The sequence below is a fragment of the Carassius carassius genome, chromosome 8 (genome assembly GCF_963082965.1).
Source record: "Carassius carassius chromosome 8, fCarCar2.1, whole genome shotgun sequence".
NCBI lineage: Eukaryota > Metazoa > Chordata > Actinopteri > Cypriniformes > Cyprinidae > Carassius > Carassius carassius.
In genome coordinates, this window is record NC_081762.1 from 34,628,316 (window position 1) to 34,640,472 (window position 12,157).

Genomic DNA, 12,157 nt, shown 5'->3' on the forward strand with positions numbered 1-12,157 from the left:
TGCTGCCGTTTCTCCCCCAACCGACGCTACTGCACCGACATAACTGAACAATGCATGGCTTTTTCTGATGCTGACACAGCCCTAGCACCGTCAAATTCCGGATGGACCCATCATTAGCTAAAGTCGCATAACATTTGGAACACTACCCGTTGCAGGGGTCATTGTTTGGACTCTTTTTTTTTTTTTAATTGCGCTTTAAACAAAAAGGATTGTGTCAATGCAACTGAACAACATTAATTAGGAACACAGTGCGTCAATAAAGCAAAATGACAGTTAAAGGCATTTCGTCATTGAAATCGGTGATGTCATCATTCAGCTAAGTTCAGTTTAAATAGTATCTGTGCAATAATTTGCAATCAAGTCAACGATATTGCTGTACATGAAGTGTCCCCAGCTATGCCTGCCAGAGGCGACAGAGGCAAGGAACCAAAACTCGATCGGTGAAAAAATGGAGAAAAAACCCGGTGAGAAACCAGGCTCAGTCGGGGAGACAGTTCTCCTCTGGTCAGAAGAAACCAGCAAATCAGCTCCAGGCTGCAGAAAAGTCAGACTGTGCAGAAGAATCATCTGTTTCCTGTGGTCTTGTCCTGGTGGTCGTCTGAGACAAGGTCTTTACAGGGGATCTGTATCTGGGGCTCATCTAGTTGTCCCGGTCTCCGCTGTGTTTCAGGGCCATAGAGGTCCTTTCTAGGTGTTGATCAACCATCTTGTCTGGATACTGACTGGATCCGGGTGACTGAAGCGGCCCACTGATCTGGATACAGACTGGATCTGGTGGCTACGTTGACCTCGGAATAAGGGATTTCTTTAAAAGACTCTTTTATTCATATAAGATTTTCTCCAACTTTTCAGATGGAGGCATGAGAAAGAGATTGCCTTGATTGGGCTTGTGGTTATTGGTGGACCGAGTGGACTTTTGTGAGTTTTACTTCTCCCTTTTGGAGTGGGGGGGGGGGGGGGGGGGGCTGACGAAACGCATGTGGGCAGGCGTCGTCACCCTTGATGACCCTTGGCGAGCGTAGTGGTTTACCAGAGGCATCGCACAGGCCGGAGTGGTCGTAGACACAGCTCGAGTTTCTCTTCATTGTCGCATAAATCTTTCGCCTTTTACTAAAGATTTCCATGGAGGGGAACTTTTGCGAGTGACCTGTATTTTTGGGTGCTCTGCTCACAGCAGAGCTACATCGAAATGTCAAGAGCAGAATCAATTTGGCCGTCCGCCAACACGCTGCAGGAGGGCGTGCCACTGGTCTTCGTCTGTATTTGCACTCTCTGCGTTTGCGCTGTCAGCACTTAATGTTTATTTAGCTGGCATGGGAAGGCAGCACTTTCTTGTACGTGACGGGATGCAAACTCTAGAAGGCTCTCTTTACTGACGGGTCCAAACAAAGATCTCATCAGCTCCTCTAGCCCTATCGGCGACTCGTGCACTTCGAGCCTTCTTAACGACGGCGCAAGTGGCTGACTGGTGACTGCGTTGGTGGTATAGTGGTGAGCATAGCTGCCTTCCAAGCAGTTGACCTGGGTTAGATTCCCGGCCAACGCATGTCCTTTGGCTCGGGCTGATGTCGAAGCAGAACTCCTTCTGTGACCTGTGGCTCCTCCCAAAACTTTTGGATGGATCGTTCGGAAGCCGAAAAGAGCTAGCTCTCCCCGTCGGGGAATCGAACCCCGGTCTTCCGCGTGACAGGTGGAGATACTGTCCACTATACCAACGAGGAGCTGCGCATGCTGCCGTTTCTCCCCCAACCGACGCTACTGCACCGACATAACTGAACAATGCATGGCTTTTTCTGACGCTGACACAGCCCTAGCACCGTCAAATTCCGGATGGACCCATCATTAGCTAAAGTCGCATAACATTTGGAACACTACCCGTTGCAGGGGTCATTGTTTGGACTCTTTTTTTTTTTTAAATTGCGCTTTAAACAAAAAGGATTGTGTCAATGCAACTGAACAACATTAATTAGGAACACAGTGCGTCAATAAAGCAAAATGACAGTTAAAGGCATTTCGTCATTGAAATCGGTGATGTCATCATTCAGCTAAGTTCAGTTTAAATAGTATCTGTGCAATAATTTGCAATCAAGTCAACGTTATCGCTGTACATGAAGTGTCCCCAGCTATGCCTGCCAGAGGCGACAGAGGCAAGGAACCAAAACTCGATCGGTGAAAAAATGGAGAAAAAACCCGGTGAGAAACCAGGCTCAGTCGGGGAGACAGTTCTCCTCTGGTCAGAAGAAACCAGCAAATCAGCTCCAGGCTGCAGAAAAGTCAGACTGTGCAGAAGAATCATCTGTTTCCTGTGGTCTTGTCCTGGTGGTCGTCTGAGAGAAGGTCTTTACAGGGGATCTGTATCTGGGGCTCATCTAGTTGTCCCGGTCTCCGCTGTGTTTCAGGGCCATAGAGGTCCTTTCTAGGTGTTGATCAACCATCTTGTCTGGATACTGACTGGATCCGGGTGACTGAAGCGGCCCACTGATCTGGATACAGACTGGATCTGGTGGCTACGGTGACCTCGGAATAAGGGATTTCTTTAAAAGACTCTTTTATTCATATAAGATTTTCTCCAACTTTTCAGATGGAGGCATGAGAAAGAGATTGCCTTGATTGGGCTTGTGGTTATTGGTGGACCGAGTGGACTTTTGTGAGTTTTACTTCTCCCTTTTGGAGTGGGGGGGGGGGGGGGGGGGGCTGACGAAACGCATGTGGGCAGGCGTCGTCACCCTTGATGACCCTTGGCGAGCGTAGTGGTTTACCAGAGGCAGCGCACAGGCCGGAGTGGTCGTAGACACAGCTCGAGTTTGTCTTCATTGTCGCATAAATCTTTCGCCTTTTACTAAAGATTTCCGTGGAGGGGAACTTTTGCGAGTGACCTGTATTTTTGGGTGCTCTGCTCACAGCAGAGCTACATCGAAATGTCAAGAGCAGAATCAATTTGGCAGTCCGCCAACACGCTGCAGGAGGGCGTGCCACTGGTCTTCGTCTGTATTTGCACTCTCTGCGTTTGCGCTGTCAGCACTTAATGTTTGTTTAGCTGGCATGGGAAGGCAGCACTTTCTTGTACGTGACGGGATGCAAACTCTGGAAGGCTCTCTTTAGTGACGGGTCCAAACAAAGATCTCATCAGCTCCTCTAGCCCTATCGGCGACTTGTGCACTTCGAGCCTTCTTAACGACGGCGCAAGTGGCTGACTGCTGACTGCGTTGGTGGTATAGTGGTGAGCATAGCTGCCTTCCAAGCAGTTGACCCGGGTTCGATTCCCGGCCAATGCAAGTCCTTTGGCTCAGGCTGATGTCGAAGCAGAACTCCTTCTGTGACCTGTGGCTCCTCCCAAAACTTTTGGATGGATCATTCGGAAGCCGAAAAGAGCTAGCTCTCCCCGTCGGGGAATCGAACCCCAGTCTTCCGCGCGACAGGCTGAGATACTGTCCACTATACTAACGAGGAGCTGCGCATGCTGCCGTTTCTCCCCCAACCGACGCTACTGCACCGACATAACTGAACAATGCATGGCTTTTTCTGATGCTGACACAGCCCTAGCACCGTCAAATTCCGGATGGACCCATCATTAGCTAAAGTCGCATAACATTTGGAACACTACCCGTTGCAGGGGTCATTGTTTGGACTCTTTTTTTTTTTTTTTAAATCGCGCTTTAAACAAAAAGGATTGTGTCAATGCAACTGAACAACATTAATTAGGAACACAGTGCGTCAATAAAGCAAAATGACAGTTAAAGGCATTTCGTCATTGAAATCGGTGATGTCATCATTTAGCTAAGTTCAGTTTAAATAGTATCTGTGCAATAATTTGCAATCAAGTCAATGATATCGCTGTAAATGAAGTGTCCCCAGCTATGCCTGCCAGAGGCGACAGAGGCAAGGAACCAAAACTCGATCGGTGAAAAAATGGAGAAAAAACCCGGTGAGAAACCAGGCTCAGTCGGGGAGACAGTTCTCCTCTGGTCAGAAGAAACCACCAAATCAGCTCCAGGCTGCAGAAAAGTCAGACTGTGCAGAAGAATCATCTGTTTCCTGTGGTCTTGTACTGGTGGTCGTCTGAGACAAGGTCTTTACAGGGGATCTGTATCTGGGGCTCATCTAGTTGTCCCGGTCTCCGCTGTGTTTCAGGGCCATAGAGGTCCTTTCTAGGTGTTGATCAACCATCTTGTCTGGATACTGACTGGATCCGGGTGACTGAAGCGGCCCATTGATCTGGATACAGACTGGATCTGGTGGCTACGGTGACCTCGGAATAAGGGATTTCTTTAAAAGACTCTTTTATTCATATAAGATTTTCTCCAACTTTTCAGATGAAGGCATGAAAAAGAGTGGCGCCGATACAGGACGGCTGCCTCCGTGACGTGCTCTGCAGTTGTTTTTGTGTTTTTGTTAGTTTGTCCTGTCTTTAGTTATATTCCTGCAATCAGTTTCACCAGGGACGAATTGCTGGATATTCGGCAACACACATCTCCCGATATTTCACCGGTTTTCGACTATTCTGATGTTTTGCTGGACATTCTTGTCGGCGGAGCGGCTGCCCTGATCACACGCTTCAAGAGGACGCGCAGGCGGGGAAAGCGAGCGGGAGCGCTCGTGAGACTCAGAAAACGCGGATTTCGAACGCCGTTGCCTAGCATCCATCTGGCAAATCTCCGCTCTCTACCCAACAAAACGGACGAACTGCTTCTGCTCTCTCGGACAAATAAAGATTTCTCCCACTCTGCTGCTCTGTGTTTCACGGAAACTTGGCTGAATGACACCATACCGGACAGCGCGCTCCATCTGCCGGACTTTCAGCTGTTTAGAGCGGATCGCGACGCAGAATCAACGGGGAAATCGCGCGGCGGTGGGACATGCTTTTACATCAATGAACGGTGGTGTACAGATGTAACTGTGTTAAAGAAGACGTGCTGCTCAAATCTCGAAACGCTCTTCATTAACTGCAAGCCGTTCTATTCGCCGCGGGAGTTTCATTCGTTCATTCTGGTTAGTGTTTACATCCCTCCTCAAGCGCACATGAGCTCAGCTTTACAGAAACTCGCTGAGCAGATCACAGAGACAGAACAACAACACCCAGACTCTGTTTTAATCATTCTTGGGGACTTTAATAAAGCCAATCTCTCCCGTGAACTGCCAAAATACAGACAGCATGTTACTTGTCCCACAAGAGACAGTAATATATTGGATCACTGTTACACAGCAATAAAGGATGCATTTCACTCTGTTTCACGAGCAGCTTTGGGACGTTCTGATCACCTTCTGGTTCATCTTATACCGACCTACAGGCAGAAACTAAAATCAGCTAAACCTGTATTAAGGACTGTAAAAAGATGGACTAATGAAGCAGAGCAGGATTTACAATCTTGTTTTGACCTCACTGATTGGAGTGTTTTTGAAGCTGCTGTCACCGATCTGGACGAACTCACAGAGACCGTAACATCATATATCAGTTTCTGTGAGGATATGTGTATTCCTACCAAGACTCAACTAAATTACAACAATGACAAACCGTGGTTCACTGCAAAACTCAGACAGCTCCGTCAGGCCAAAGAAGATGCTTACAGGAAGGGGGACAATGTCTTGTATAAACAGGCTAAATACACACTGGAAAAGGAGATCAAAGTGGCAAAGAGGAATTATTCTGAAAAAATAAGGACTCAGTTCACTTCGAACGACTCCGCATCAGTGTGGAAAAGCCTAAAGAAGATCACCAATTACAAGACACCACCCCCCAGCACTGTGGAAAATCAACGACTGGCAGACGATCTGAACGAGTTTTACTGCAGGTTTGAAAGAACACCCATCACCTGCCCTGAACACCTCTCCACACAACCGTTCACACCAATAACAACTCCTGCAACCAACCCTGAATGCCTCTCCAAACAAACGTTCACACCATTCACAGCTCCTGCAACCAACCCTGAATGCCTCTCCACACAACCATTCACACCATTAACAGCTCCTGCAACCCATCCTGATCACCTCTCCAATCAACCGCTCTCACCATTCACAACTCCTGCAACCAACCCTGAATGCCTCTCCAAACAACTGTTCACACCACTCACAACTCCTGCAACCCACCCTGAACACCTCTCCAATCAAGCGCTCTCACCATTCACACCTCCTGCATCCCCCCTCTCCCCCACACCTGCAATACAGATCAGCGAGGATGCGGTGCGCCAGGTCTTCCGGAAGCAGAAAAGGAAAAAAGCACCAGGCCCAGATTGTGTTACACCAGCCTGTCTGAAATCCTGTGCTGACCAGCTGGCCCCCATCTTCACAAAGATCTTCAACAGATCGCTGGAGCTGTGCGAAGTCCCTTCATGCTTCAAACGCTCCACCATCATCCCCATCCCAAAGAAATCCAAAATTACAGGACTAAATGACTACAGGCCTGTGGCTCTAACGTCTGTAGTCATGAAGTCATTTGAAAAACTGGTGCTGGCCCACCTGAAGGACATCACTGGACCCTTGCTGGATCCTCTTCAGTTTGCCTACAGAGCAAACAGGTCTGTGGACGATGCAGTAAACATCGGACTGCATTATGTTCTGCAACACCTAGACAGACCGGGGACCTATGTGAGGATCCTGTTTGTGGACTTCAGCTCTGCCTTCAACACGATCATCCCAAACCTCCTCCTGCCCAAACTAACTCAGCTCTCCGTGCCCACCTCCGTCTGTCAGTGGATCAACAGCTTCCTGACAGACAGGCAGCAGCTAGTGAGGCTGGGAAAATACACATCCAGCACCCGTACAATCAGCACCGGAGCTCCCCAGGGCTGTGTTCTCTCCCCACTGCTCTTCTCCCTGTACACTAATGACTGCACATCTAAGGACCCCTCTGTCAAGCTCCTGAAGTTTGCAGATGACACCACACTCATCGGCCTCATTCAGGACGGTGACGAGTCTGCTTACAGACAGGAGGTTAAAGAGCTGGCTGTCTGGTGCAGTCTCAACAACCTGGAGCTTAACACACTCAAAACAGTGGAGATGATCGTGGACTTCAGGAGAAACCCCCCTGCACTTCCCCCACTCACCATCATGAACAGCACTGTGACTGCAGTGGAGTCATTCAGGTTCCTGGGCACCACTATCTCTCAGGACCTGAAGTGGGACATTCACATTGACTCCATTGTGAAAAAGGCCCAGCAGAGGTTGTACTTCCTTCGCCAGCTGAGGAAGTTTAACCTGCCACAGGATCTGCTGAAACAGTTCTACTCCACCATCATCGAATCCATCCTCTGCACTTCAGTAACTGTCTGGTTCAGCTCAGCGTCTAAATCTGACCTCAGAAGACTACAGAGGGTAGTCCGGACTGCTGAGCGAATTATCGGTACAACCCTCCCATCTATTCAAGAACTGTACTTATCCAGAGTGAGCAAAAGGGCTGTTAAAATCACTCTGGACCCCTCACATCCAGCACACTCCCTCTTTGAACTGTTGCCATCTGGTCGACGCTACAGAGCACTGAGCACCAGAACGACCAGACACAGGAACAGTTTCTTCCCTCAGGCAATCCATCTTATGAACAGCTGATAATAACTGTGGGACACACTACACTATTTATATTTATATACACTACACTTTTTATCCAACACACATACTTAGCGTACACGTAAATCTTTTGCACATAATATACATGTACATACATGGAACACACTATACTACTTATATTTATATTTATATACACATACACTTATTTATCCAAACACACATACTTAGCGTACAGTTACAATTTTTCCACATAATATACATGTACATACATAAATGCTCTTTTTAATATACCTGCCATACATTGTCAATTTGTATATTGTCAATCCTTACCCACCTATTTGTATTTTTTTGTATTTTTTATTCCTTATTGTGTTTTTTGTTCTGTCGCTGTTATGTTGCACTGCGGAGCTCTGTCACGAAAACAAATTCCTCGTATGTGTGAACATACCTGGCAATAAAGCTCATTCTGATTCTGATTCTGATTCTGAAGAGATTGCCTTGATTTGGCTTGTGGTTATTGGTGGACCGAGGGGACTTTTGTGAGTTTTTCTCCTCCCTTTTGGAGTGGGGGGGGGGGGGGGGCTGACGAAACGCAAGTGGGCAGGCGTCGTCACCCTTGATGACCCTTGGCGAGCGTAGTGGTTTACCAGAGGCAGCGCACAGGCCGGAGTGGTCGTAGACACAGCTCGAGTTTCTCTTCATTGTTGCATAAATCTTTCGCCTTTTACTAAAGATTTCCGTGGAGGGGAACTTTTGCGAGTGACCTGTATTTTTGGGTGCTCTGCTCACAGCAGAGCTACATCGAAATGTCAAGAGTAGAATCAATTTGGCCGTCCGCCAACACGCTGCAGGAGGGCGTGCCACTGGTCTTCGTCTGTATTTGCACTCTCTGCGTTTGCGCTGTCAGCACTTAATGTTTATTTAGCTGGCATGGGAAGGCAGCACTTTCTTGTACGTGACGGGATGCAAACTCTGGAAGGCTCTCTTTAGTGACGGGTCCAAACAAAGATCTCATCAGCTCCTCTAGCCCTATCGGCGACTCGTGCACTTCGAGCCTTCTTAGCGACGGCGCAAGTGGCTGACTGCTGACTGCGTTGGTGGTATAGTGGTGAGCATAGCTGCCTTCCAAGCAGTTGACCCGGTTCGATTCCCGGCCAACGCATGTCCTTTGGCTCGGGCTGATGTCGAAGCAGAACTCCTTCTGTGACCTGTGGCTCCTCCCAAAACTTTTGGATGGATCATTCGGAAGCCGAAAAGAGCTAGCTCTCCCCGTCGGGGAATCGAACCCCGGTCTTCCGCATGACAGGCGGAGATACTGTCCACTATACTAACGAGGAGCTGCGCATGCTGCCGTTTCTCCCCCAACCGACGCTACTGCACCGACATAACTGAACAATGCATGGCTTTTTCTGACGCTGACACAGCCCTAGCACCGTCAAATTCCGGATGGACCCATCATTAGCTAAAGTCGCATAACATTTGGAACACTACCCGTTGCAGGGGTCATTGTTTGGACTCTTTTTTTTTTTTTTTAAATCGCGCTTTAAACAAAAAGGATTGTGTCAATGCAACTGAACAACATTAATTAGGAACACAGTGCGTCAATAAAGCAAAATGACAGATAAAGGCATTTCGTCATTGAAATCGGTGATGTCATCATTCAGCTAAGTTCAGTTTAAATAGTATCTGTGCAATAATTTGCAATCAAGTCAACGATATCGCTGTACAAGAAGTGTCCCCAGCTATGCCTGCCAGAGGCGACAGAGGCAAGGAACCAAAACTCGATCGGTGAAAAAATGGAGAAAAAACCCGGTGAGAAACCAGGCTCAGTCGGGGAGACAGTTCTCCTCTGGTCAGAAGAAACCAGCAAATCAGCTCCAGGCTGCAGAAAAGTCAGACTGTGCAGAAGAATCATCTGTTTCCTGTGGTCTTGTCCTGGTGGTCGTCTGAGACAAGGTCTTTACAGGGGATCTGTATCTGGGGCTCATCTAGTTGTCCCGGTCTCCGCTGTGTTTCAGGGCCATAGAGGTCCTTTCTAGGTGTTGATCAACCATCTTGTCTGGATACTGACTGGATCCGGGTGACTGAAGCGGCCCACTGATATGGATACAGACTGGATCTGGTGGCTACGGTGACCTCGGAATAAGGGATTTCTTTAAAAGACTCTTTTATTCATATAAGATTTTCTCCAACTTTTCAGATGGAGGCATGAGAAAGAGATTGCCTTGATTGGGCTTGTGGTTATTGGTGGACCGAGTGGACTTTTGTGAGTTTTACTCCTCCCTTTTGGAGTGGGGGGGGGGGCTGACGAAACGCAAGTGGGCAGGCGTCGTCACCCTTGATGACCCTTGGCGAGCGTAGTGGTTTACCAGAGGCAGCGCACAGGCCGGAGTGGTCGTAGACACAGCTCGAGTTTCTCTTCATTGTCGCATAAATCTTTCGCCTTTTACTAAAGATTTCCGTGCAGGGCAACTTTTGCGAGTGACCTGTATTTTTGGGTGCTCTGCTCACAGCAGAGCTACATCGAAATGTCAAGAGTAGAATCAATTTGGCCGTCCGCCAACACGCTGCAGGAGGGCGTGCCACTGGTCTTCGTCTGTATTTGCACTCTCTGCGTTTGCGCTGTCAGCACTTAATGTTTATTTAGCTGGCATGGGAAGGCAGCACTTTCTTGTACGTGACGGGATGCAAACTCTGGAAGGCTCTCTTTAGTGACGGGTCCAAACAAAGATCTCATCAGCTCCTCTAGCCCTATCGGCACTCGTGCACTTCGAGCCTTCTTAGCGACGGCGCAAGTGGCTGACTGCTGACTGCGTTGGTGGTATAGTGGTGAGCATAGCTGCCTTCCAAGCAGTTGACCCGGGTTCGATTCCCGGCCAACGCATGTGCTTTGGCTCGGGCTGATGTCGAAGCAGAACTCCTTCTGTGACCTGTGGCTCCTCCCAAAACTTTTGGATGGATCATTCGGAAGCCGAAAAGAGCTAGCTCTCCCTGTCGGGGAATCGAACCCCGGTCTTCTGCATGACAGGCGGAGATACTGTCCACTATACTAACGAGGAGCTGCGCATGCTGCCGTTTCTCCCCCAACCGACGCTACTGCACCGACATAACTGAACAATGCATGGCTTTTTCTGACGCTGACACAGCCCTAGCACCGTCAAATTCCGGATGGACCCATCATTAGCTAAAGTCTCATAACATTTGGAACACTACCCGTTGCAGGGGTCATTGTTTGGACTCTTTTTTTTTTTTTTAAATCGCGCTTTAAACAAAAAGGATTGTGTCAATGCAACTGAACAACATTAATTAGGACCACAGTGCGTCAATAAAGCAAAATGACAGATAAAGGCATTTCGTCATTGAAATCGGTGATGTCATCATTCAGCTAAGTACAGTTTAAATAGTATCTGTGCAATAATTTGCAATCAAGTCAACGATATCGCTGTACATTTAGTGTCCCCAGCTATGCCTGCCAGAGGCGACAGAGGCAAGGAACCAAAACTCGATCGGTGAAAAAATGGAGAAAAAACCCGGTGAGAAACCAGGCTCAGTCGGGGAGACAGTTCTCCTCTGGTCTGAAGAAACCAGCAAATCAGCTCCAGGCTGCAGAAAAGTCAGACTGTGCAGAAGAATCATCTGTTTCCTGTGGTCTTGTCCTGGTGGTCGTCTGAGACAAGGTCTTTACAGGGGATCTGTATCTGGGGCTCATCTAGTTGTCCCGGTCTCCGCTGTGTTTCAGGGCCATAGAGGTCCTTTCTAGGTGTTGATCAACCATCTTGTCTGGATACTGACTGGATCCGGGTGACTGAAGCGGCCCACTGATCTGGATACAGACTGGATCTGGTGGCTACGGTGACCTCGGAATAAGGGATTTCTTTAAAAGACTCTTTTATTCATATAAGATTTTCTCCAACTTTTCAGATGGAGGCATGAGAAAGAGATTGCCTTGATTGGGCTTGTGGTTATTGGTGGACCGAGTGGACTTTTGTGAGTTTTACTCCTCCCTTTTGGAGTGGGGGGGGGGGGGGCTGACGAAACGCATGTGGGCAGGCGTCGTCACCCTTGATGACCCTTGGCGAGCATAGTGGTTTACCAGAGGCAGCGCACAGGCCGGAGTGGTCGTAGACACAGCTCGAGTTTCTCTTCATTATCGCATAAATCTTTCGCCTTTTACTAAAGATTTCCGTGGAGGGGAACTTTTGCGAGTGACCTGTATTTTTGGGTGCTCTGCTCACAGCAGAGCTATATCGAAATGTCAAGAGCAGAATCAATTTAGCCGTCCGCCAACACGCTGCAGGAGGGCGTGCCACTGGTCTTCGTCTGTATTTGCACTCTCTGCGTTTGCGCTGTCAGCACTTAATGTTTATTTAGCTGGCATGGGAAGGCAGCACTTTCTTGTACGTGACGGGATGCAAACTCTGGAAGGCTCTCTTTAGTGACGGGTCCAAACAAAGATCTCATCAGCTCCTCTAGCCCTATCGGCGACTCGTGCACTTCGAGCCTTCTTAACGACGGCGCAAGTGGCTGACTGCTGACTGCTGACTGCGTTGGTGGTATAGTGGTGAGCATAGCTGCCTTCCAAGCAGTTGACCCGGGTTCGATTCCCGGCCAACGCATGTCCTTTGGCTCGGGCTGGTGTCGAAGCAGAACTCCTTCTGTG

General features: G+C 48.5%; 9 non-coding genes across 9 annotated transcripts; 8 read left to right on the top strand and 1 right to left on the bottom strand.

Annotated features, from left to right (window-relative positions):
• The first annotated feature begins 1,066 nt into the window (after positions 1-1,066).
• Positions 1,067-1,181, top strand: LOC132145966 (U5 spliceosomal RNA). Its single transcript, XR_009434724.1, has one exon. It is a non-coding gene; the product is annotated as a U5 spliceosomal RNA (small nuclear RNA).
• Positions 1,182-2,795: 1,614 nt separating this feature from the next.
• On the top strand, positions 2,796-2,910 carry LOC132146018 (U5 spliceosomal RNA). The gene has a single exon (XR_009434770.1). It is a non-coding gene; the product is annotated as a U5 spliceosomal RNA (small nuclear RNA).
• A 293-nt stretch (positions 2,911-3,203) lies between these two features.
• Positions 3,204-3,275, top strand: trnag-ucc (transfer RNA glycine (anticodon UCC)). The gene has a single exon. It is a non-coding gene; the product is annotated as a tRNA-Gly (tRNA).
• Positions 3,276-8,180: 4,905 nt separating this feature from the next.
• LOC132145908 (U5 spliceosomal RNA) lies at positions 8,181-8,295 on the top strand. Its single transcript, XR_009434667.1, has one exon. It is a non-coding gene; the product is annotated as a U5 spliceosomal RNA (small nuclear RNA).
• Positions 8,296-8,762: 467 nt separating this feature from the next.
• On the bottom strand, positions 8,763-8,834 carry trnad-guc (transfer RNA aspartic acid (anticodon GUC)). Its single transcript has one exon. It is a non-coding gene; the product is annotated as a tRNA-Asp (tRNA).
• Positions 8,835-9,902: 1,068 nt separating this feature from the next.
• LOC132146003 (U5 spliceosomal RNA) lies at positions 9,903-10,017 on the top strand. Its single transcript, XR_009434757.1, has one exon. It is a non-coding gene; the product is annotated as a U5 spliceosomal RNA (small nuclear RNA).
• A 292-nt stretch (positions 10,018-10,309) lies between these two features.
• Positions 10,310-10,381, top strand: trnag-ucc (transfer RNA glycine (anticodon UCC)). The gene has a single exon. It is a non-coding gene; the product is annotated as a tRNA-Gly (tRNA).
• Positions 10,382-11,626: 1,245 nt separating this feature from the next.
• LOC132146156 (U5 spliceosomal RNA) lies at positions 11,627-11,741 on the top strand. The gene has a single exon (XR_009434895.1). It is a non-coding gene; the product is annotated as a U5 spliceosomal RNA (small nuclear RNA).
• Positions 11,742-12,041: 300 nt separating this feature from the next.
• trnag-ucc (transfer RNA glycine (anticodon UCC)) lies at positions 12,042-12,113 on the top strand. Its single transcript has one exon. It is a non-coding gene; the product is annotated as a tRNA-Gly (tRNA).
• The last annotated feature ends 44 nt before the right edge of the window (positions 12,114-12,157 follow it).